The sequence below is a fragment of the Anolis sagrei genome, chromosome 2, assembly GCF_037176765.1.
Source record: "Anolis sagrei isolate rAnoSag1 chromosome 2, rAnoSag1.mat, whole genome shotgun sequence".
In the NCBI taxonomy this organism is placed as follows: Eukaryota; Metazoa; Chordata; class Lepidosauria; order Squamata; family Dactyloidae; genus Anolis; species Anolis sagrei.
Window position 1 is genome coordinate 167,090,660 of NC_090022.1, and position 22,215 is coordinate 167,112,874.

General features: G+C 45.2%; 1 long non-coding RNA gene across 1 annotated transcript in view; it reads right to left on the reverse strand.

The window, feature by feature from the left end:
* Positions 1 to 1,256: 1,256 nt before the first annotated feature.
* The window catches only part of LOC137096419 (uncharacterized), a 47,534-nt gene continuing 26,575 nt past the window's right edge, over positions 1,257 to 22,215 (reverse strand). The window contains exon 4 of the long non-coding RNA XR_010909458.1: positions 1,257 to 1,556. This is a non-coding gene — a long non-coding RNA (uncharacterized lncRNA). The remainder of the gene's footprint in view (positions 1,557 to 22,215) is intronic.

A 22,215-nucleotide genomic window follows, 5' to 3' on the forward strand; every position in this document is an offset into this window, starting at 1 on the left:
TAAATTAGCAAAAGAAGAAACAAACAAAATACAAAAAGCAATAGAAGAGATGGAAGGATTTTTTTAAAGGAACCAAAACAAGACTTAGAATTTTTGAGACATAAAGACATAAATATTTTGAGACATAAAGACATAAAGATTCAAACAGTTTGGGACGCCTACAAGGCAGTCATGAGGGGACACCTGATTCAGCAAAATGCGGTAAGAAATAAGCAGAAAAACTCTAAAATTAAAAAAATACAAGAAACAATCCAGAAAAAAGAACAAGAGTTAAAAAAGAATCCAAAGAATCGTGAGACGGACAAAGAATTACATCTCCTGAAAAAAGAGAAGCATAATATAGAGTTAGAAGAAATGGTGAAACAATTAAAATATATTAAACAAACATCTTTGGAAAATGCTAATAAGATTGGAAAATGGTTGGCAAGGAAATTAAGAAAGAAAAAGCAATCCCAGATTATAAGTAAAATTAGATGAGAAGAGACAATATTAATCAAAGATAATGAAATCACAGAAGAGTTTCAAAAATATTATCAACAATTATATACTAAGGGAGATATAGACAAAGAAAAAATTATGAAATACTTGAGCAAACATAAACTAGAGAAAAAAGAGAAAACCAGATGAACAAAGAAAAAAATTAAATAAACCAATCACCCTAGAAGAAATTAAAAGGGCAATTAAAATTTAAAAAATAACAAAGCACCTGGACCTGATGGTTTCTCAGCATGTTTTTATAAATCAGTGGAAGAGGAAATTTTACAGGTCCTGCAAAAGATTATGAACAAAGCTCTCACAAACCAAGAAATTCCGGATTCGTGGAAAATAGCTGATATTATCTTGATATACAAAGAGGGAACAGATGTGGAAGAAATGAGAAACTACCATCCAACATCGCTTTTAAATTCAGATTATAATTTTTTTTCAAGTATCTTGACAAACAGATTTAAAGAATTCCTAAAAGACTGGATTGGAGACAAGTAAAATGGTTTTCTTCCAAATAGGAATATAAAAGAAAATATAAGGACAATTCTAGATACTCTAGAGTGTTATGAAACTCACCACCAAAAAGAATTGGCTCTATTAAAAATCGACACGGAGAAAGCGTTCGACAATGATGTTGACTAAGAACATTTCAAGCAAAAACCAAAAGGAGTTACAAGAAATATCAGGAATTAAAATAGCAACCAAAATTAAATACCTGGGAATATGGGTGACTGTAAGCTCACAGCAGCCGTTCCCAATAACGACACAGGACGCCAATCCGTAATCAATCAGGAACTTTTACTGCTGGACATTCATACATGAAGAAAGCCAGGATTGGCCGGCAGCCGCAGTTTAACCCTTATATACCCTCCCTCACAATTGAATTCCCCTTTCCCGCCGGCCGAGAGTCCCGCGCAATATTCCCCGCCAAATGCCAACTGCTTCCCCCCAAGGCCACCAGCTGCACATTCTTATCAGCATCACATGTTAGGATCCTGGTTTTTTGCGCCAAGACTCAAGGCCTGGAAACCGGTTCCTGACATGACGTCCTCCTCCTCCTCCTCTTCTTCCTGGAATGGAAATACATGTCACTACTATATTCCTTCTTCATCCAGCGAACCTTGGTACTTTTTCAACAAGCTACAGTGAAACGTTGGGTGTATCTTCCCCCAAACCTTCGGTAGTTGCAATGTATATGTGACATCATTGATTTTACTGGAGATTCTAAACAGCCCGATGTATTTGGGAGATAACTTCCTGGACGGGGCATCCAGCTTGAGATTTTTGGTGCTCAACCATACTAAGTCCCCTTCCTCCAACCTGTCTCCTTCCCTCCATTTTCTATCCGCAAATAACTTATACTTCCGTTGGGCTTCTCTGAGTAATTTCACTACCTCCTCCCAACTCGCCCTCGCCTTGTCTGGCCACCCCTCCTTTCCCCACGGTTCCTCCTCCTCCCAACTCGGCAGCTTAGGCAAAGGGGCTACCTCCGTAGACTATTTCAAAGGGGGATTTCCCTGTGGATGCGTGACAAGCATGCGACTTCTGCAAATGGGATAAGGTCTGCCCAGTCGTTTTGGCAATGATTTGTGTATGTTCTTAGGAATAATCCCAACGTCTGCTGAGTGCGCTCGACCCCCCCATTGGTCATGGGATGGAACGCTGAACTCAGGGTCCTTTCCACCCCCATCAGTTGCATGAACTTTTCCCAGAACGTGCCGTAAACTGCACCCCTCGGTCGCTAATCACCTGATCGGGACATCCATGCAACCGATATATGTGTTTAATAAACAGCTCAACCAACTTTTCCGCAGATGGCAATTTAGGCAGCGCCACGAAATGCGCCTGTTTTGAGAACAAGTCCATCACTGTCCATATGTAGTGCTGACCCCGGCTATTCGGGAGTTCGCCTACAAAATCCATAGCAATCACACTCCATGGCTTTGACGGCTCTGCTACCCTCTGCAATAACCCTGTTGGCTTTTGTGTGGGTACTTTGTTCTGTGCACATGTGTTACATCGGGATACATATGATTTTGTGTCACCCCTCATCCCAGGCCACCAACATTGGCGTGCCAGTAATTTCAGAGATTTCGTAACTCCCAAGGGTCCTGCCCACTTATTGTCATGGCATCTGATCATCATTTTTTCCCGCAGGCTGACTGGGATGTATACCTTCTTGTTTACAAACCCCAATCCACCCTTCCATTCCACCTTTTCCTTGTTCCTCTCCAGCCACTCATCCTCCTTGCATGCCTGTCTTATCTCCTCCTCCCATCCCCCGTCCTTGCTCTCTACTCCCACCAGTCTTTGGCTGTGTTCCGCTTGTGCCCTGGTCTGCACCGCCATGCCCCACTGCCGCTCCGAGAAAATACTCCCCTTTGGGTCTTGCCCCCTCCCTTCATCCTCCGGCATACGTGACAACGTGTCTGCCACCACATTTTGTCTCCCCTTGTGAAACTTCAGCTGGAAATCGAATCTGCTGAAGAACTGCCCCCATCTTATTTGTTTTGCTGACAATCTCCTGGGTGAAGTGATATATTGTAGGTTTTTATGGTCGGTCCATACCTCAAAGGGTATGCCGCTTCCCTCTAACAAATGCCTCCATGTCTCCAGGGCTCTTAGGATTGACAGGGCTTCCTTCTCCCACACCGGCCAGTTTCACTCAGCTTCGCTGAACTTTTTTGATATGAACCCACATGGCTTCAACCTCCCCTCCGGATCCCTTTGCATCAACGCGGCCCCATAGGCCCAATCCGATGCGTCACAATGGATTACAAATTGCTTAGTCAGATCGGGGTGGATTAGGACAGGTTCTTCTGTGAACCTGCATTTCAGTTCCTCGAAAGCCCTCTGGCATTCTGCCGACCAATTCAATTTTGCTCCCGGGGACCGCACCCTTACCGTCTCCCCCCTCCCCTTTGTCTTCAGCAATTCAGTGAGGGGCAGTGCCACCTGAGCAAAGTCTTTTATGAACACCCGATAAAAGTTCACAAACCCTAAGAAAGACTGTAACTGCTTGCGTGTTTTGGGGGGCCCCCACCCCTGACATCCTCTACCTTTGAAGGATCCATTGCCACCCCTCCCTGGGAGATTCTGTATCCGAGGAAATCTATTTGTTCCTTATTAAATTCACACTTTGGCAGCTTTGCAAACAGCTTTGCTTCCCTCAATTTCTGGAGTACTTCCCTCACCAACTGAATATGGGATTGCCTATCACGGCTGAATATTATTACATCATCCACAAAACAGTACACTCCCCGGTACAGTAGCGGGTGCAACACCTCATTAATCATTTGCATAAATGCCCCTCCAGAGCCTTTTAGCCGAAGGGACACACGGAATATTCAAAATGCCCCAATGCATATGAGAAAGCCGTTTTCCATCTGTCCTCAGGCCGTATTCGCAACTTATGATAGGCCTCAATCAAGTCAATTTTCGTAAACACCCTTGCCTCTGACAGTCTTGACAGTAAGTCCTTGGTTAGAGGCAATGGGTAATTGTTGGTCGTGCTCACTGCGTTCAGCCCCCTATAGTCCACACACAACCTCAATGAGCCGTCCTTTTTGTGCCTAAATAGCACTGGGCCCCCCAATGGGGATTCAGATGGTACTATGAACCCTCAGGCTAAGTTCTTATCGATGTACTTCCTCAGTTCCTCCATCTCCTTTGCCGACATTGGGTATAGCCTACTCCTAGGCAGCTTAGCATCTTTATTGAGCTCGATTTTCACCTCGACCCGTCTTGGGGGAGGAAGCTGATCTGCTTCCTTTTCATCAAATACGTCCTCAAAGTCTCTATATTCGGGAGGGATCTCCTGCACTCCATCTGTCGTGCCTCCCTCCCCCTTACAACATTCCCCCTTTTCTTCGTCTTGGAAGCTCAGGCTGCCCTTCCTCCAATTGATTTGTGGGTTTGCCTCCCTCAACCACGGCATCCCCAATATCACATTATAAGTTGCTATAGGGGATACTACAAATGTTATGCCGCCTTCCCAATTCCCTATCTTGCACTGCACTTCCCCCACTTCGAATCGCGCTGGGGCTCCAGCCGCTACCGAGCCATCCAGCTGTGAAAACGCAATAGGGGCTGGCAAGACGGCTTTCTCACATTTCAGTTCGTCTGCCAATTCTGGGGTTATAATGTTCCTGGAGCAGCCACAATCCATGAGGGCTTTGCAGCTGGCCCACTTCCCCTCCCCTTCTAGCCTTATCAGGAACACTAACATCCCTGGGTTGTGACTCACCAGATCCCCCACTGGGGCCCTGTGAGGGAGGCTCTCTTCTGCTCTCTTCCCAGCGGCCGGTTTAAACTTTGACTGAGAGGGATCCCCCCTTTTCTCTGCTGACAATTTGCGGCCCGATGCCAAAACGGCCGCATACAAAACAGCCGCCTCTCTGCTCCTTGGGGCCTCCGGCTGGGCCTTTCCCGATCGTGCCTCTCTCCGTCCTCCGACTCTCCTCCTTGGCTCTCGTCTGCTGCGGTGCCGCCCCTCGATGTCTCCTGACCTGAACCAGGGTCGTCTCGATGCGGCCAGCCAGCTCAATCCATCCGCCTATCTCCTCCGGATCATCACGATGAAGTGCCCAAGCCAAGATTTCCTTCCGCAGGCCTTCCTTAAATATCTGGACCTTAGTGGTATTGGACCACTCAGGCACCTTTTCTGCCCGCAACTGGAATTCTTCCACGTATTCGGACACGGAACGCTGGCCTTGGGTTATCGTCTGCAACTTCTCTCTCGCTTGGATTCTCTCGAGCGGATCCCTGAAGCGTGCTTCCATCGCTGCTAGGAATCGCCTCGTGGATCCCAAACATGGGTCATGTCTGGCGTGGAGCTGGACATACCACTCTGCCGCTCCTCTCCTCAGTGCTGCGCCCACTGCCCACACTCTGCTTGCCTTCGATCTGAAGGTGGGTGCGTTGTCCTCTAGATATCCCCTCACCATGGTTAAGAAATAATCGAGGCTCCCGGCTTCACCTCCAAATTCGGCTCTCAGCTCCTCCCTCCTCTGGTGGTGGCTCCTCTCCCGGCTCTCTGCTCGTGGTGGCCCTCCCTGGAGCCCATGCTGCTCCGGGGGCAATCCATACCGCCCTGTGCTGCGCCCGGCTCCGGCCGGGGGCACCAGAAGCGTCTGCTGGGACGTTAGCGTTAGGCCCCGCGGCTGTCCTTCCTCCTCATCACTCTCTGCCCCGGCTCTCCAACTCGCCTGCGTTTTTGGCCGTGCTCCGGGTCCCCGGTCACTCCTCTCCTCTGCACTCCACACCGATTCGCCTCGGGGTTGTGATTCCTCTATCAAGGAGGCCAGCCGCTCCATCACCCTCGACATCACTGCGAGGGTGGTTTCCATGGATGCCACCTTTTCCTCCAACCTCTGCGGGGAGAGGAAATCTAGCCCACTGCTTTCTCTCGCTGCCGCCTCTGCCCCCTTCACTCGCCTCTGGGTCACCCCGTTGGGCCGGGCATAAGCAGTCGATGAAGCCAAGGCAGCCACTCTCTCCAGCTCCTCCTCCGCATTCTCGAAAGGGGAGTCCGGCTCTCCCCCCGCCGCTGGAATTCCCTCCCATTCCATAAGGGTACCTCACCGCAGCCGCGGGACGGTACCGATCAATCCTGGCTTAATGTAAGCTCACAGCAGCCGTTCCCAATAACGACACAGGACGCCAATCCGTAATCAATCAGGAACTTTTACTGCTGGACATTCATACACGAAGAAAGCCAGGATTGGCTGGCAGCCGCAGTTTAACCCTTATATACCCTCCCTCGCAATTGAATTCCCCTTTCCCGCCGGCCGAGAGTCCCGTGCAATATTCCCCGCCAAATGCCAACTGCTTCCCCCCCAAGGCCACCAGCTGCACATTCTTATCAGCATCACATGTCAGGATCCTGGTTTTTTGCACCAAGACTCAAGGCCTGGAAACCGGTTCCTGACAGGTGACGGCAAGAAATTTACACCTATTGGAAAATAATTACCTAGCCAAATGGAAAGAAATTAAAAAAGAGATGGAGAGCTGGGGAAGACTAAATTTATCCTTGTTAGGCAGAATTGCCGCAATTAAAATGAATATTTTACCAAGGATGCTCTACCTTTTCCAAAACCTCCCCATAATAACAAGCAACAAGTACTTTAAGGATTGGTCTAAGGATATTAGGAAGTTTGTCTGGAAAAACAAAAAACCAAAAATCAAACAAATAACGATGATTACCCCAAAGGAAAAAGGAGGCTTCGGCCTCCCGGACTTAAAGTTATATCATGAAGCGTCAGCATTAATGTGGATAAGAGACTGGACTAAGCTAACCAATATTAGAAGTTTGACTTTAGAAGAGTTTGACCTGAGAAAAGGGTGGCACTCATACCTGTGGTATGATGGAATTAAAAAGGAAAAGAACTTCGGAAACCATTTGGGAGAGGTACAAGAATAACCTACTTGGGAAAACTCCCCTATGGATTTCGCCTTTAGAGGCAAACCATAGAAGACTATTGGGATGGACATGTTGGCCAACATATAAGGACATGTTGTATAAAAAAGGCGATACTTTTGAACTGAAAATGCAAGAGGACATTGTGGGTAAATTCAAAAATGTTTCATGGCTCCAGTACTTACAGGTTAAGGAAAGCTACAATATAGACAAAAAATACGGATTTGGAGACAGAAAGGGCTTTTGGGACAAAATACAAACAGAGGAAAAAAATAATTTCGAGAATCTATAACAAACTAGTAGGATGAGCGACAGAGAGGGAGGAGATAAAAGACTTGATGATTCAATGGGTTAAAAACATTGGCAGATCAATTCAAAGAAATTTGGATTAAAAGGATGAAATATATGCATCAGATCTACAAGAAAACTGGCTAAAAATGATACATAGGTGGTATATGACACCGCAAAAATTGGGCATAATGTATAAAAAGGTGAGTAAGGAATGCTGGAAATGTAAAGTACAGGAGGGATCTTTCTACCATATGTGGTGGACGTGTGAAAAAACAAATAAATATTGGAAAATGATTCACACGGAATGTAAGAGAATACTAAAAACTGCCTTCCCACTGATACCAAAAATGTACCTACTGGGTATGTTTGATTCAGATATTTTCAAGGACACAAATAAGGAAAAGTTATTTACTTTCTTTGCCACAGCTGCAAGGATGGTGTTTGCCAAATTTTGGAAACAGGAAAAAACACCTTTGAAAATGGACTGGATAGAAAAAATAATAGATATCAAGGACATGGATGAATTAACATATTGGTTGAGGCAACATAACGGACGAGGTATGAAGCCAACGGACTGGAATGATCTATAAGAATATATAGAAAGGAAAGACTGGAAAGCTAAGCGAGATAGGAATAGTGTTACATTGTTATTCACTCTCAATATAGAATAGAATTAGGTTATAAGAATGGAAAGAGAGAGAAAGAATGGAGAAAAGATAGTAAAGGTTAAGTAAGAAGAACGGAAGTCACACTAGGGTATTGTTTGTTTATTGGTATGTGTTTTTTCTTTCTTTTCTTTTCATCTTTTTGTCTTTTGGTGGTAACAGGTGGAAGTTTTGATAGTAACCTTTCTTGTGAAAACCAATAAAATTATATTTAAAAAAAACATCTTGAAGATGTCAGTGATGACAGCATACTTGGATTCCCTGAACCTAAGGATGTTCAGAAGGTCTGGTCCCTTCAGGAGCACGTCATTCAGGATGTCCTTGCATTTGGCGCTGGCATCAAACACAATGCGCACCTATTCCGGCTTCTGCGGGTGAGTGACCTTATGGAAGAGAAGGAACCAAGACTCTTCCTTGTCTGAGCCAGGGCTGGATAGAATCAAAGAATCATAGAATCAAAGAGTTGGAAAGACCAATCCAGTCCAACACCCTGCCAAGAAGCAGGAATATTGCATTCAAATCACTCCTGACAGATGGCCATCCAGCCTCTGTTTAAAAGCTTCCAAAGAAGGAGCCTCCACCACACTCCAGGGCAGAGAGTTCCACTGCTGAACGGCTCTCACAGTCAGGAAGTTCTTTCTCATGTTCAGATGGAATCTCCTCTCTTGTAGTTTGAAGCCATTGTTCCGCGTCCTAGTATCCAAGGAAGCAGGAAACAAGCTTGTTCCCTCCTCCCTGTGACTTCCTCTCACATATTTATACATGGCTATCATATCTCCTCTCAGCCTTCTCTTCTTCAGGCTAAACATGCCGCTCCTCATAGGGCTTAAGCCGCTCCTCATAGGGCTTGTTCTCCAGACCATTGATCATTTTAGTCGCCCTCCTCTGGACACATTCCAGCTTGTCAATATCTCTCTTTAATTGTGGTGCCCAGAATTGGACACAATATTCCAGGTGTGGTCTAACCAAAGCAGAATAGAGGGGTAGCATTACTTCCCTGGACTTAGACCCTATGCTCTATTAATGCAGGCCAAAATCCCATTGGCTTTTTTGTCACCACATCACATTGTTGGCTCATGTTTAACTTGTTGTCCACGAGGACTCCAAGATCTTTTTCACACGTACTGCTCTCAACCAGGCATCCCCCATTTTGTATCTTTGCATTTCGTTTTTCCTGCCAAAGTGGAATATCTTGCATTTGTCACTGTTGAACTTCATTTTGTTAGTTTGGGCCCATCTCTCTAATCTGTCAAGATCATTTTGAATCCTGCTCCTGTCCTCTGGAGTATTGGCTATCCCTCCCAATTTGGTGTCGTCTGCAAACTTGATGATCCTGCCTTCTAACCCTTCATCTAAGTCATTAATAAAGAAGTTGAACAGGACCGGGCCCAGGACGGAACCCTGTGGCACTCCACTCCTCACTTCTTTCCAAGATGAAGAAGAAGCATTAGTGAGCACCCTCTACATTAGTGAGCACCCATTTAACCAATTACAGATCCACCTCACCGTAGTTTTGCCTAGCCCACATTGGACTAGTTTCCTTGCCAGAAGGTCATGGGGGACCTTGTCGAAGGCCTTACTGAAATCCAGGTACGCTACATCCATGGCATTCCCCGCATCTACCCAGCTTGTAACTCTATCGAAAAAAGAGATCAGATTAGTCTGGCATGACTTGTTTTTGATAAATCCATGTTGACTATTAGCGATGACCGCATTTGTTTCTAAGTGTTTGCAGACCACTTCCTTAACAATCTTTTCCAGAATCTTGACTGGTATCGACGTGAGGCTGACTGGACTGTAGTTGTTTGGGTCATCCTTTTTTCCCTTCTTGAAGATTGGGACCACATTGGCCCTCCTCCAATCTGCTGGAACTTCTCCCGTTCTACAAGAACTCTCAAAGATGGTTGCCAATGGTTCCGAAATGACTTCTGCTTGTTCCTTCAATACTCTTGGGTGTAGTTGATCTGGCCCTGGGGACTTGAACTCATTTAGAGCGACTAGGTATTCCTGGACAACTTGTTTCCCAATTTGGGGTTGGATGTCCTATAATCCCTCATCCACTCCATCTTGCTGAGGTTGAAGATTACTTTCTTTTTGTGAGAAGACCGAGGCAAAGAAGGTATTAAGTAGTTCTGCCTTTCCCCTTTCCCATGTCAGCATTGCCCCATCTTCTCCTCGAAGAGGCTCTATCGCCTCCTTGTTTTTTCTTTTTCTACTGACATAAGAAAAGAATCCCTTTTTATTGTTTTTAATGTCTCTGGCAAGCCTGAGCTCGTTTTGTGCTTTAGCCTTGCGGACCTTTTCCCTACAGGTGTTGGCTATTTGTTTGAATTCTTCTTTGGTGATTTCTCCCTTTTTCCACTTCTTGTGCATGTTTCTTTTGTGTCTTAGCACAGTTAGAAGTTCTTTGGACATCCATTCTGGCTTCTTTGCACCTGTCCTATTTTTTCTCTTTGTTGGCGCGGTTTGCAATTGCGCCTTGAGTATTTCACTCTTGAGAAACTCCCATCCATCCGTAACTCCCTTGCCTTTTAGTATCTGTGTCCACGGAATGCTGCTCAGTGTTTCCTTCATTTTTTGAAAATTAGTTCTCCTAAAGTCCAAAATGCTGGTTTGACTTGTCTTAGTTTCGGCCTTCCTTTGTACCTCAAATTGCAGGAGCACATGGTCACTTGCCCCTAAGGATCCTACCACTTCAACCGCATTGATCAGGTCCTCCGCATTTGTTAGGATGAGATCAAGAGTAGCCAATCCCCTTGTTGCCTCTTCTACCTTCTGGACTATGAAATTGTCTGCAAGGCAAGCGAGGAATTTGTTGGACTTTGTACTCTTGGCTGAGTTTGTTTTCCAGCAAATATCAGGATAATTGAAATCGCCCATGACTACTACATCTCTTTTCTGTGCCTGTTTGGTCAACTGTTGGCAGAAGACTTCATCAAGTTCTTCCTCCTGGCTTGGAGGTCTGTAGTAGATGCCTACAACAAGATCTTTTTGAGTCCCCTTGATGCAGATGCTTTCAAGCTGGTTTCCCGGATTGCTGTCTTGCATCTCTTCTGCAGCATAAGAGTTTTTGACATATAAGGCTACTCCGCCTCCTCTCCCCATGGCTCACCATACCTTGCTGAAAACATGTCGTCCATAAACTGAACGATTTGCTGTTTGGTCTTGGGATCATGCTGCATCTTGCATCTCAAAGACTGCAGTCTCTTCTCTGCTACCTGTCTGTTGGGAGGCAGGGTAGGCTGGTCTGCTTTGAATTCCATTCCTCGCTGAGAGTGACCTCGGAGCTCATGACGTTCAGGAACGCTTGCTCATATCAGGAGAGCGCTGTGTTCTCATCATCCTGGGACACATCGAAGATAGATGAGAACTCAAATGAAACTCCTTGGAAGCAAACAGAAATGTGGCTGAGGCAACTTTGCATGAGGGTGACTCTGTCACAACTGTGGATGTTTGGCTGATCCGGACACAGAGAAGACGGAGGATGCATTCTGTCAACACATACAGGTCCCTGTATGGTCCATCCTAATGGAGTCTTCTGTGCCAAAGGTGCAGCAGGAAGGCTTCTCTTCTCAGCCCAGATGCTCATCAAGCTGGGGAAGTTGGATCTGATGAGCAGGACTATGTCAATGCCCGGCCCAAAGGGTGGAATGAGGTCCTGTAGTCCTTTCAGGTGTGGATGCGCCTGCATCATCTCTTTGGTAGCAATCTGGTCCTTATTGCGTGGGATGGACGCACACTCAATAAGGTCAGGTAACTCAAAGTGAATGTCTGCCACATGGCGAAATGATAAATCCAGATGTAACACGGCCCTGTCTTCTTTGTTTGCCTGTACAAGTAGAAATACAATAGTCAATAGTCTTTGCCTGCTCCTTAGAGTTTCGTAAGAAGTCAGGGGTGGCCATGGAACTGTCGCTTTGGTTGTCGAGGGCCACGTACATTTTCTTCATCCATGGCTTGCTGGCAGGAAAGACCTCTGCCAAACAAATGGGATGGCAAATCCTGGTCTTCTTTGGGCTGCCACACAGCTGTGTGCAGGCCACAGAGGGTGCCTCAGTGCCCGATGAAGGTCCAGCCGAAACCTCTGGGGAGGTTTGACTGATGGCTCCGCTTTTGACCTTGGAGGGCACGAAATCCTTGTCATGCATAGCTGAGCAATGCTTCTCGGATTGGCACACGTCGCACTTTACTTTTTCTTTGCATGACTTTGACTGATGGGGAATTGCACCACAGCACCTGAAGCAGATCCTGGACTTCTTGAGGATCTTGACCTTGTCTGCGTGAGGCTTCTTGGCAAACTCTCTGCAGTCGGCCAAACTGTGGGGTTTTGCATGCAGTGGGCACAAAACATCCTTAGGCATCGTCTTGGCGTCAGCTGGAGAAGGGTTGGTCTCCGTGGACTTGACGGCGATGTTTCTCTTGATGCCACTGTCTTTTGCAGGTTTCTTGGGCTCTTTGATGGGCCTATCCATCCTTGGAGTCCCATAAAGAGTTGGAAATCCCATCTGTGGGTCGTTGAGTTGCATGGCGGCATTTGTAACAAAATCCACAAGATGGGTGAACGGTGGGTAGACCTGATGATTGACCTGCTTGAATCTGAAGACTTCTCTGCCCCACTCTTTTTGTAAGGAATACGGCAGCTTCTGAGTAATGGCAGTTTGGGACAGGTGTTGGTCCAGGCAGGCAAACCCTGGAAGCTGTGGGTTTCCCTTGGCTGACTGGAGCTCAATCAATAAGTCTGACAGGTCCCAAAGCTGTTTAAAGGCCTTAGGTATGAGCACTGGGAACTTATGAAGTCTGTCCATCAGCAAGGCTTCAATCTGGGTGCTGGACCCGTAGCGCTGATCAAGTCTCATCCATGCAGTGTCCAATGCTCTATCTGGTTGGTCCATGAGAGCCGAGAAAATCCTTCTCACCTGCTGAGCTGACACTGGACCAAGCCAGGCAATCATAAAAGTCAATTGTTCCTCAGAGGTCAGTCTTAAACTCTGTATGGCTCGCTGAAAAGTCTTTTTCCAAAGTAGGAAATCTTCTGGCCGGTCAGAGAATTTTTCCACACCTTTGTCCCTTAAATCCTTCTTCGGGTTTCTAAACAAAGAGTCAAGCTGAGGCTGAGGAGTTTGAAGAAACGGAAGGGGTGTTTGGTCCTGACCTATTATGGCCAGGAGCCACAGCCACCAACTCAGGCAGCAAGACCTATTATGGAAACTAGGGTTTCACCCATACCTGAGGCTACAGCTGTTCCTGGGAAAGGACCTTCTAGATTTCAGAAGAACTTCACCCTTACCCCTGGGTACCCCTAGTTTCCATAATAGGTCTCACTGCCTGAGTTGGTGGCTGTGGGCTCCTGGCCCTAGTTTCTGTATCTTGCCTGGGTGGCACGATGTCGCTGTCCACATGCACCAACTTGCTGTCTTGGAAGCCAACATGGGCTGGCAGAAAAGGTGTGGTAGGTGGTGTTGGCAAACGGTTAACGTTTTCCTGAGACAGCTCTCCCTGCAGCGCCTTCGCCAGGATGTTGGCATGGACCCTTTTTTGAGCTGCCTCCTGTTGGATGCACATCAACTTTAACTTTGTCTCTAACTCAGTTTGCGACAACTTCTGCTTTGCCTCTAACTCGGTTTGCGACAACTTCTGCCTTGCCTCCAAGTTAGCTTGTTTGGCCTGGAGTTCAATCTGAGCCTGCTTGAAGTCCAGGCCTAGATCAGCTGCTGCTGCCTCAGCTTCGGCTTTGAGGATTTTTTCCTGCAGCTCCATCCACTTGGATTCTTTGTTGTAAAGGGCCGCCATCGATGAGGAGCTGCTCCTGCTGACCGAAGACCCTGACGCGGAGTCATGTCTGCTGCTATGCTTCCTGCAGGTGTGGCTGTGCTTGCTTTAGCCAGAAGCACCTCCCTGACTGCTCTTTGCACTCAAGGCCTTTGGGGAATGTTTAAGGAGATCTGAAATCACACTATGAATGGGCGAAGCTTGACCATCCCTTTCCCTTCTGGGGGAAGGGCTAAAATCAGCTACATGAAACAGGTGTGCATAACTAGTTTCCCTGTGCTTAACCCTGCTCAAAAACTGAACTGCCCTGAGGTTTGCTTCTTGACTGTTTATTTTGCCAAGCACTTGGGCAATGGCATCAACTAAACCTCTCCACTTATGAATCAAAGCTTTAAGGTCTGCTTTGATGTTTTGTGACTCCTTTACATCCCCAGAACTCTGTAGCTGGCTATCCAGGCCAATAATAGAAAGCCAGATGCTTTCAGCCTTAGAATCACAGAATCATAGAATCAAAGAGTTGGAAGAGACCTCATGGGCCATCCAGTCCAACCCCCTGCCAAGAAGCAGGAATATTGCATTTATTTATTTATTTATTTCATTTATTGACCGCCCCTCTCAGCCCGAAGGCGACTCGGGGCGGTGAACAACAACAAAGAAATCACCCCTGACAAATGGCCATCCAGCCTCTGCTTAAAAGCCTCCAAAGAAGGAGCCTCCACCACACTCCGGGGCAAAGAGTTCCACTGCTGAACGGCTCTCACAGTCAGGAAGCTCTTCCTAATGTTCAGATGGAATCTCCTCTCTTGTAGTTTGAAGCCATTGTTCTGCGTCCTAGTCTCCAAGGAAGCAGAAAATAAGCTTGCTCCCTCCTCCCTGTGGCTTCCTCTCACATATTTATACATCTGCGAGCTGAACTTCCTCCTCCAAAAGTGATTCTAATGCCTTTTGTGTGGGGTTCAAAGAACTGTGGGATCTTAGGTCATAAGGTCTGTTCTGAGATTTTGGTGAACTTGAGGTATGAGCCATGGCCGCAAACAGTACAGCAATGCAGGTAAACTGGCAAGTAAAGCAATTAGTATATCAATAACCAACAGTCAATATAACACACAATATGAAAATGCAATCATAAGCACAAAGAACAGGCGATATAGCAATGCAATAATAAAGCAGTCAGTGTATCAATGCAAATATTACAAATAGAGCAAGCAATATTGTGTGTGCAATTGGCTTATCACTTTAAGACAGAGAGTAAAACACATCAGACACAATAATTCAAATGCACATTAAACTCTTGCTGACAGGCTGCAAAAGCCAAAGGCGATTGCAAAGGCTCCTTTCCAGAAATTTGAAAAGGCAAAGTTGCACAAGGCTGTAGCTTGGCTTGCTACAAAAAGGTGGGAAAAGCTCGCTTCTGTGGCTGGAACAAACTGTAGCAATGCTGTGCAGGACCTAGCAGGGCTTGCTACAAAAGAGCGGGAAAAGCTTGCTTCTGTGGCTGGAACAAACTGTTGCAATTCCGTGCAGACCTGATGTGCAAAGACTGGCTGAGGATTGTAGCAAACTTTGCAAACCTGCTGAGTAGATCTTCAAAAAGGGTAGGAAGAGAGCTGATGCAGACTTTCAGGCTCCTCTGCAAGGAAGGTGGAGCTTGAAACAAAGAAGGAGGCTGCCAGCCCCTCCCTTCTGGTCACATGGGGTGTCTTCCAAAATGGCCGAAAATGAAGAGACACGAACAGATGGATACTGGTAAATGTTGTGTCTCAGAATAAGATTCATCTTGCTCTCTATAACAAACCAGCCACAGTTGTGAGGTATATAGTTTATTGTGAGGTTTCCAAACAAAAGGCAGTTCATAAGCAGTGAAAAGATCAATAGTACAGGTTATAATCCAATATACTCCATATTGCAAAAGCAGGAGACTTGAAGCACAGGTTCAGTGTAAAGTCCATGAAATAGCATGAAGCAGCCTTCCCCAAGGCCCGGAGCCGGAGCTAACCAGAAAGCAACGTTGGAACTGACAACTAGAAATCTCCAGAGCAGAGCATATATTCACTAAACATCAAAACAAGCAGCTTTCCCACCCAACTGATGATCTCAACACTTGGCCGCAATCCGTGGGCTCCGTCTTAACACCTGGGCACCTCGACCCTGGTTCCCAGCGTCTGTTTTATCATCTGCATTCCTTTCCTGTGAGAACTCCGGCCTCTCTATAGATACAGGCTCTACAGATACAGGCTGTGACTGAGAAAACTGAAAGAGTGAGAGATCAGCTGCACTCTCACTCTCATCCCCATCATGCTGTTGTTGTTGAACCACAACAGTAAAAAAGACTTGAAATGGCTTGTACAGGCTCCTTTAAACATTGTTCTGTAGCTCTAAAGGTCCTATTCTCTACTCCCGGGTGGCAGAAGCCACCAGCTTCCGTCTTCTACTGGGGCAGAAGCCACCTGCTTCGTCTTCTACTGGGGCAGAGGCCACCAGCTTCGTCTTCTACTGTGCTGTCACACGCTGGGCCTGTGCATAAAACTGTAGACAGGACATAAATTCTGTGTGCCCAACGGGACGCTGGGGCTGCCTCAGATTAAAGGCCTTTGGATTTCCTTAAAACAGAGTCTCTAAATTGTTTAAAGGTTCAACAAAGTTCTTTATTAATGAAAACAATCAGGTACTTTAAGGCTTTCTTAACAGTCTATTGGCTCACTCTCAATCTTGTCCACGGGGAACAGGCACTATCTTCTTAACTGTAACTAATGGGGAAATCCTTAACTTCTAATCTGGGCAGTATGTCTTTGCCTCTGTTGGCGTGGAGCCCCTGCACCCGGTACCAACTGCGTCTGGCTTCCGCGAGCGACCCTTACCAAGCAGACTTCCAGGGAAAAAGGAGCTCAGATTTCAGTGATGGCTGACTGAAGTCCCTCAGCGAAGGAGCTGTAAGGCTGTATAACCCCGGTCAGGCTGTAGGCTGTATATCTCCCCGGCCAAGCTGTAGAAGACAAAGCTTTCTACAGGAGCTCTTGATATTATGTCCTGCATGGAAAGCTGCTCTGTGTGGACTGCACCCAAAAAGGCTCCTATTCCCTCCAAAAACCCAAAAACAATAGGGGCGGGACCAGGGAACCTAACTATAATTGATAGATGGCTTGCCCTATGATTGCAGCCAAAAGAAGCCACCTATCTGCAGAGTCCCTTAAACTACAACAAACATTCAGTGCAAAGCAAACAAAATTGGAACTCCTGGTACAGCTGTACCTGCACAGTATAAATCCTATGCATCTTCCTCTGTAGTTTTCCATTCACACAGAGAACTTGATTATTTGAAGTGACTGGCTTTTGCTCTGCAACATGTACTTTTAAACTGAGATGTTGACAAAAAGGGTTCTCCTCCCTTTGTTTCAGCCTTTTTGCTTCAGCCTTCCCCACACAAGAAACTGGAAGTTCCAAGTTAAATGCAGTAATGTCTATTCATTATAGCAGCAAGAGATATGGAAGATACCAAAACAATGCCTGATCACAGCACAAACTGTAATTTCGATATTTGAACAGCTATCTGGAATAAAAGATAAGCTGAATGAGCTAAAAAGTGACACGGATACCCTTATGAAAAAACATGTCTCCAGACCTTATACTACTACCTGCATTGCTTGTGGAATAGATGTGCATGAGCCTCATATCTATGCCCAATGTGCTGAGAGTGAGAAACTGGTTAAAGAAAATGTTAAAAGACTGGATAAAAAGTTGCAGCCCCAAAAGAGCCACCATCTAACATCTAAGCTGCAACAAGAGGCTGCAAAAGCCAAAGAAATGGAACATGGGAGCTTTAACACGGCCGGCGGGAGGGTGCCTACCGCTGCAATGGGCCTTCCCTGGCCTTTGTTGGAAGCCTTTGAGGAAGTTTTAGGAAAAAAATGAAATTAGTGGAAGCAGTGAAAACATGTATCGTGCCCCCAAAATTATTCATAATATCAAAGGAATGGCAAGCAGCCAAAGTAAAAACAATTTTAAAAAATTGATCCAGTCAAGTAACTTAGCCTGACATCTGTTTCTGGTAAATTTGTGAAAAGTGCTGTTAAATATAAAATTGTTAAGTCAATTTGTAGTGGATTTGTGAAGACGCAAGATCAGAGAAGGTGCAGGAAGAGAAAACAAACAGACTTGATTAGGTGAAAACAACCAGATTTATCTTCTGGCCAGGAAATAAATTTGTGAGGTTAAGAGTATCCGAAGAAGACAGTATCAACATGTAAAGATCATGCCATCATGTAAGATAGTCTTTTCGGCTTCCCAATGAGGTCTGGAGATATCAGCTGTTAGACATAAGCACACCGATTACCTTTGTATGCTTTCCATTGAACTGTTTATTTTTGTAAAAAAAAATCCATTGTGTTCTCTGAGCTCCTTCCTTTGTATTTACTTGGACTGGGCATTTAAGTCAATCACGGAGCTATTTACCTTTTTCATTGACAAATTCCTGGACTCACACCCCTCACAGGGGCAGAAGTCAAAAGTCTACCAACCACAGCAGTTACTTTTTCCCACCATGACATCAGGAGGATTCTCCAGTCAACAGGTTCGAAACCAGTCTGACTTTTCAGCCAATCAGGAGAGGGCGCAGGTTTTTTAAATGGCTGTCAAAGTGGATAAAATGTTCTGTACTTCACTGTAAGCCTTATGTTAGTTCTTTATGAGTGTTTGTGATTCAATCTCGCTAGATTGAATAAAACTCTGTTTGTTGCCTTCAGACCCAGTTTGTGCCTCAATCTGGCCTTTTGGAAGTAGCAAAACATGTTGGACTTTATTTAATTTAGCTTTATCTATGGCTGTATTCAATTCTTCACATGACATTTGTCTTTCCAGGTCTAATTTCATATCTTGTGTAAGCTTGGTGACCTTCATATCAACTAGGTATTGGTCTATTATATATATATATATATAGAGAGAGAGAGAGAGAGAGAGAGAGAGAGAGAGAGAGAGAGGTTTCTATAATAGTCTTCAAAAAAAATTGAATTCTTCTTATGTTTGTAATTATCTCTCCTTTGTACCTTATCTATTAGTGGTCTCTTCCTATGCCATGCCAAGAGACTGCCAGGTTTATTTTGCATTTTCAAAAAAATTATGCCTATTATACATAATTTTCTTTTCTAATTCATTTTCTAAGAATAATTAATATTGCTGCTGAACCTTGGCTAACTCTTGTTGTGCTTTTTTCCTACCCCCCTTGGACTTCTCTAATTATTTTTCTTTCTCTCTAATTTTAGTGAGTATCTCTAATTGCATATTGTTTCTTTTTTTACACCAAATAGCATGTTGTTGAATTAATAAATCTTTTAACACCGCTTTTCCTGTGTCCCAAACTGTCTTTTCCACTATGTCCTCCTTAATGTAATTCCTAACCTGATCTTTTCCTTAATTTTTTGGTCTTTCAGTGTATAATTGTTTAGTCTCTAGGGATTCCTTTCCCAAATTCCCCCTTTTAATTGTAACAGCATCGGATTGCAGTCTGCAAATGTTGCATAAAACCCCCAGGACAAAATTATTATTTCTTTCCTTTGCGCCTGCAGCAGGGAGTTCCAAAGACTGCAGGCACTTAAAGTGTCCTTGTTTGGCTCAACGCATGTTCAGATAATCAGTAAACTTTTAAACTCTCTGGGAGTGAGTGGTTGCTTCCTGTATAACTTATATAACTTACACCCTCACTAACCCACACCTGCATCCCTGCATCCCTGGTGGGATGACTCCTGTTGCTGGAATATAGACATTGAAGGCTATAACAGAACAAAGGGGAGAGGAGGCGGAGTAGCCTTATATGTCAAAAACAGTTACGCTGCAGAAGTGATGCAAGATAGGAATCCAGGAAACCAGCTTGAGAGCATCTGGATAAGAATCAAGGGAACTTGGATTCAAAAAGATCTCATTGTAGGCCTCTACTACAGACCTCCAAGCCAGGATGAATAACTTGATTTTTTTTAAATAATCTTTATTGGTTTTAGAAAAGTTGTAAAAACATCTATAGAAAATGAAACACATCTTATACAAATATGAAAATTCCACATTCTGGGAGGGGGGGTGGGAAGCCTCAGGGTTAGATGTCTGAGGCGGGAAGGGGATCGACGGGGGGTAGGGGAAGAACATCTATAACAGATAGATATTACGTTTGTACAGCTGTGCAAAGTCCACATTCGGTAAAAGGGGGATGGGGAGCCTCGAGATCAGATGTCTGAGGCGGGGGGGGGGGGGGTCTATGAGGGATAGGGAAAGGAAAGGAAGGAAAGGGGGGACACACACTACAAACAAACAAACAGAGGCCCACCATCCTTCCTGGTTTAACGGGATGGTGAGCAGTGACTTCCATTTAGCTTCCATCCAGAGAAACTCCGTGTGTTTTGGCCGGAGTGCACTGTCAACTCTGGGCTTGACTGGCACCTATAACTTTCTGCAAGCTGAATTACTGTGTCTCTCATATTGCTCGAAACCCTTTATGATTCGTATTTCTTTGTTTCGTATTCCTCGAAGTTCGACCAATCGGTCTGTTTGATTGGCTTTCCGGTGCTTGATGAAGAACTTGATGAAGTCCTGCCAACAGCTGACCAAACAGGCACAAAGAAGAGATATAGTAGTCATGGGTGATTTCAACTATCCCAATATTTGCTGGAAAAAAACTCGGCCAAGAGTACAAAGTCCAACAGATTCCTTGCTTGCCTTGCAGACAATTTCATGGTCCAGAAGGTAGAAGATGCAACAGGGGGTTGGCTATTCTCGATCTCATTCTAACAAAATCGGAGGACCTGATCGATGCAGTGGTCAGATCCTTAGGGAACCATGTGCTCCTGCAGTTTGAGGTACAAAGGAAGGCTGAAACTAAGACAAATCAAACACGCACTTTGGACGAGCTGACTTCCAAAAAATGAAGGAAATACTGAGCAGCATTCCGTGGATACAGATACAAAAATACAAAGGTCCCCAAGGCTAAAGCACAAAACAAGAACAGGCTTGCCAGGGACATTAAAAACAATAAAAAGGGGGTTCTTTTTTTATGTCAATAGAAAAAGGAAGAACAAAGAGGCAATAGGGCTTCTTCGAGGAGAAGATGGGGCAATGCTGACAGGGGATAGGGAAAAGACAGAACTACTTAATGCCTTCTTTGCTTTGGTCTTCTCACAAAAAAGAAAGTCATCTTCAACCTCAGCAAGGTCGAAAAGAGAGATCACTTGTTTTTGATAAATATGTGGGGACTTGAACTTGTTTAGAGCAGCCAGGTATTCCTGGATGACTTGTTTCCCAATTTGGGGTTGGATGTGCCCCACATATTTATCAAAAACAAGTGATCTCTTTTTTCGATAGAGTTACGAGCTGGATAGATGCGGGGAATGCTGGATAGATGCGGGGATGTAGATTTCAGTAAGGCCTTTGACAAGGTTCCCCATGACCTTTTGGCTAACAAACTAGTCCAATGTGGGCTAGGTAAAACTACAGCTAGATGGATCTGTAATTGGTTAAACGGGCGAACCCATCAATGCTTTCTCTTCATCCTGGAAAGAAGTGACGAGCGGAGTGCCACAAGCAGGGTTCTATCCTGGGCCCGGTCCTGTTCAACATCTTTATAAATGACTTAGAGGAAGGCTTAGAAGGCATGATCATCAAGTTTGCAGATGACACCAAATTGGGAGGGATAGCCAGGAGGACAGGAGCAGAAGTCAAAACAATTTTAGCAGATTAGAGAGATGGGCCAAAACTAACAAAATGAAGTTCATCAGTGACAAATGCAAGATACTCCACTTAGGCAGAAAAAAAATGAAATGCAAAGATATAGAACGGGGGGCACATGGCTTGAGAGCAGTACATATGAAACAGATCTTGGGGTCCTCGTGGACAACAGGTTGAACATGAGCCAACAGTGTGATGCGCCAGCAGAAAAAGCCAATGGGATTTTGGCCTGCATCAATAGGAGTATAGTGTCTAGATCCAGGCAAGTTATACTACCTCTCTATTCTGCCTTGGTTAGACCACACCTGGAATATCGTGACCAATTCTGGGCACCACAATTGAAGAGAGAGTATTGACAAGCTAGAATGTGTCCAGAGGAGGAAGACTGAAATGATCAAGGGTCTAGAGAACAAGCCCTATGAGGAGTGGCTTAAATAGCTGGGCATGTTTAGAAGAGAAGGCTGAGAGGAGAAGTGGTAGCCATGTATAAATACGTGAGAGGAAGTCATAGGGAGGAGAGACCAAGATTGTTTTCTATTGCCCTGGAGACCAGGATGTGGAACAATGGCTTCAAACTACAAGAAAGGAGATTCCATCTGAACATGAGGAAGAACTTCCTGACTGTGAGAGCTGTTTAGCAGTGGAACTCTCTGCCCCGGAGTGTGGTGGAGGCTCCTTCTTTGGAGGCTGGATGGCCATCTGTTGGGGGTGCTTTGAATGTGATTTTCCAGTTTCTTGGCAGGAGGTTGGACTGGATGGCCCATGAAGTCTCTTCCAACTCTATGATTCTATGATTCATAACAAAGTCCCACCTAACAAAACAGTCTTTTCACAATTAAGCTGAAATCACTCATCAGTATTGCTTTATTTGTAGCCTCCCTTCCT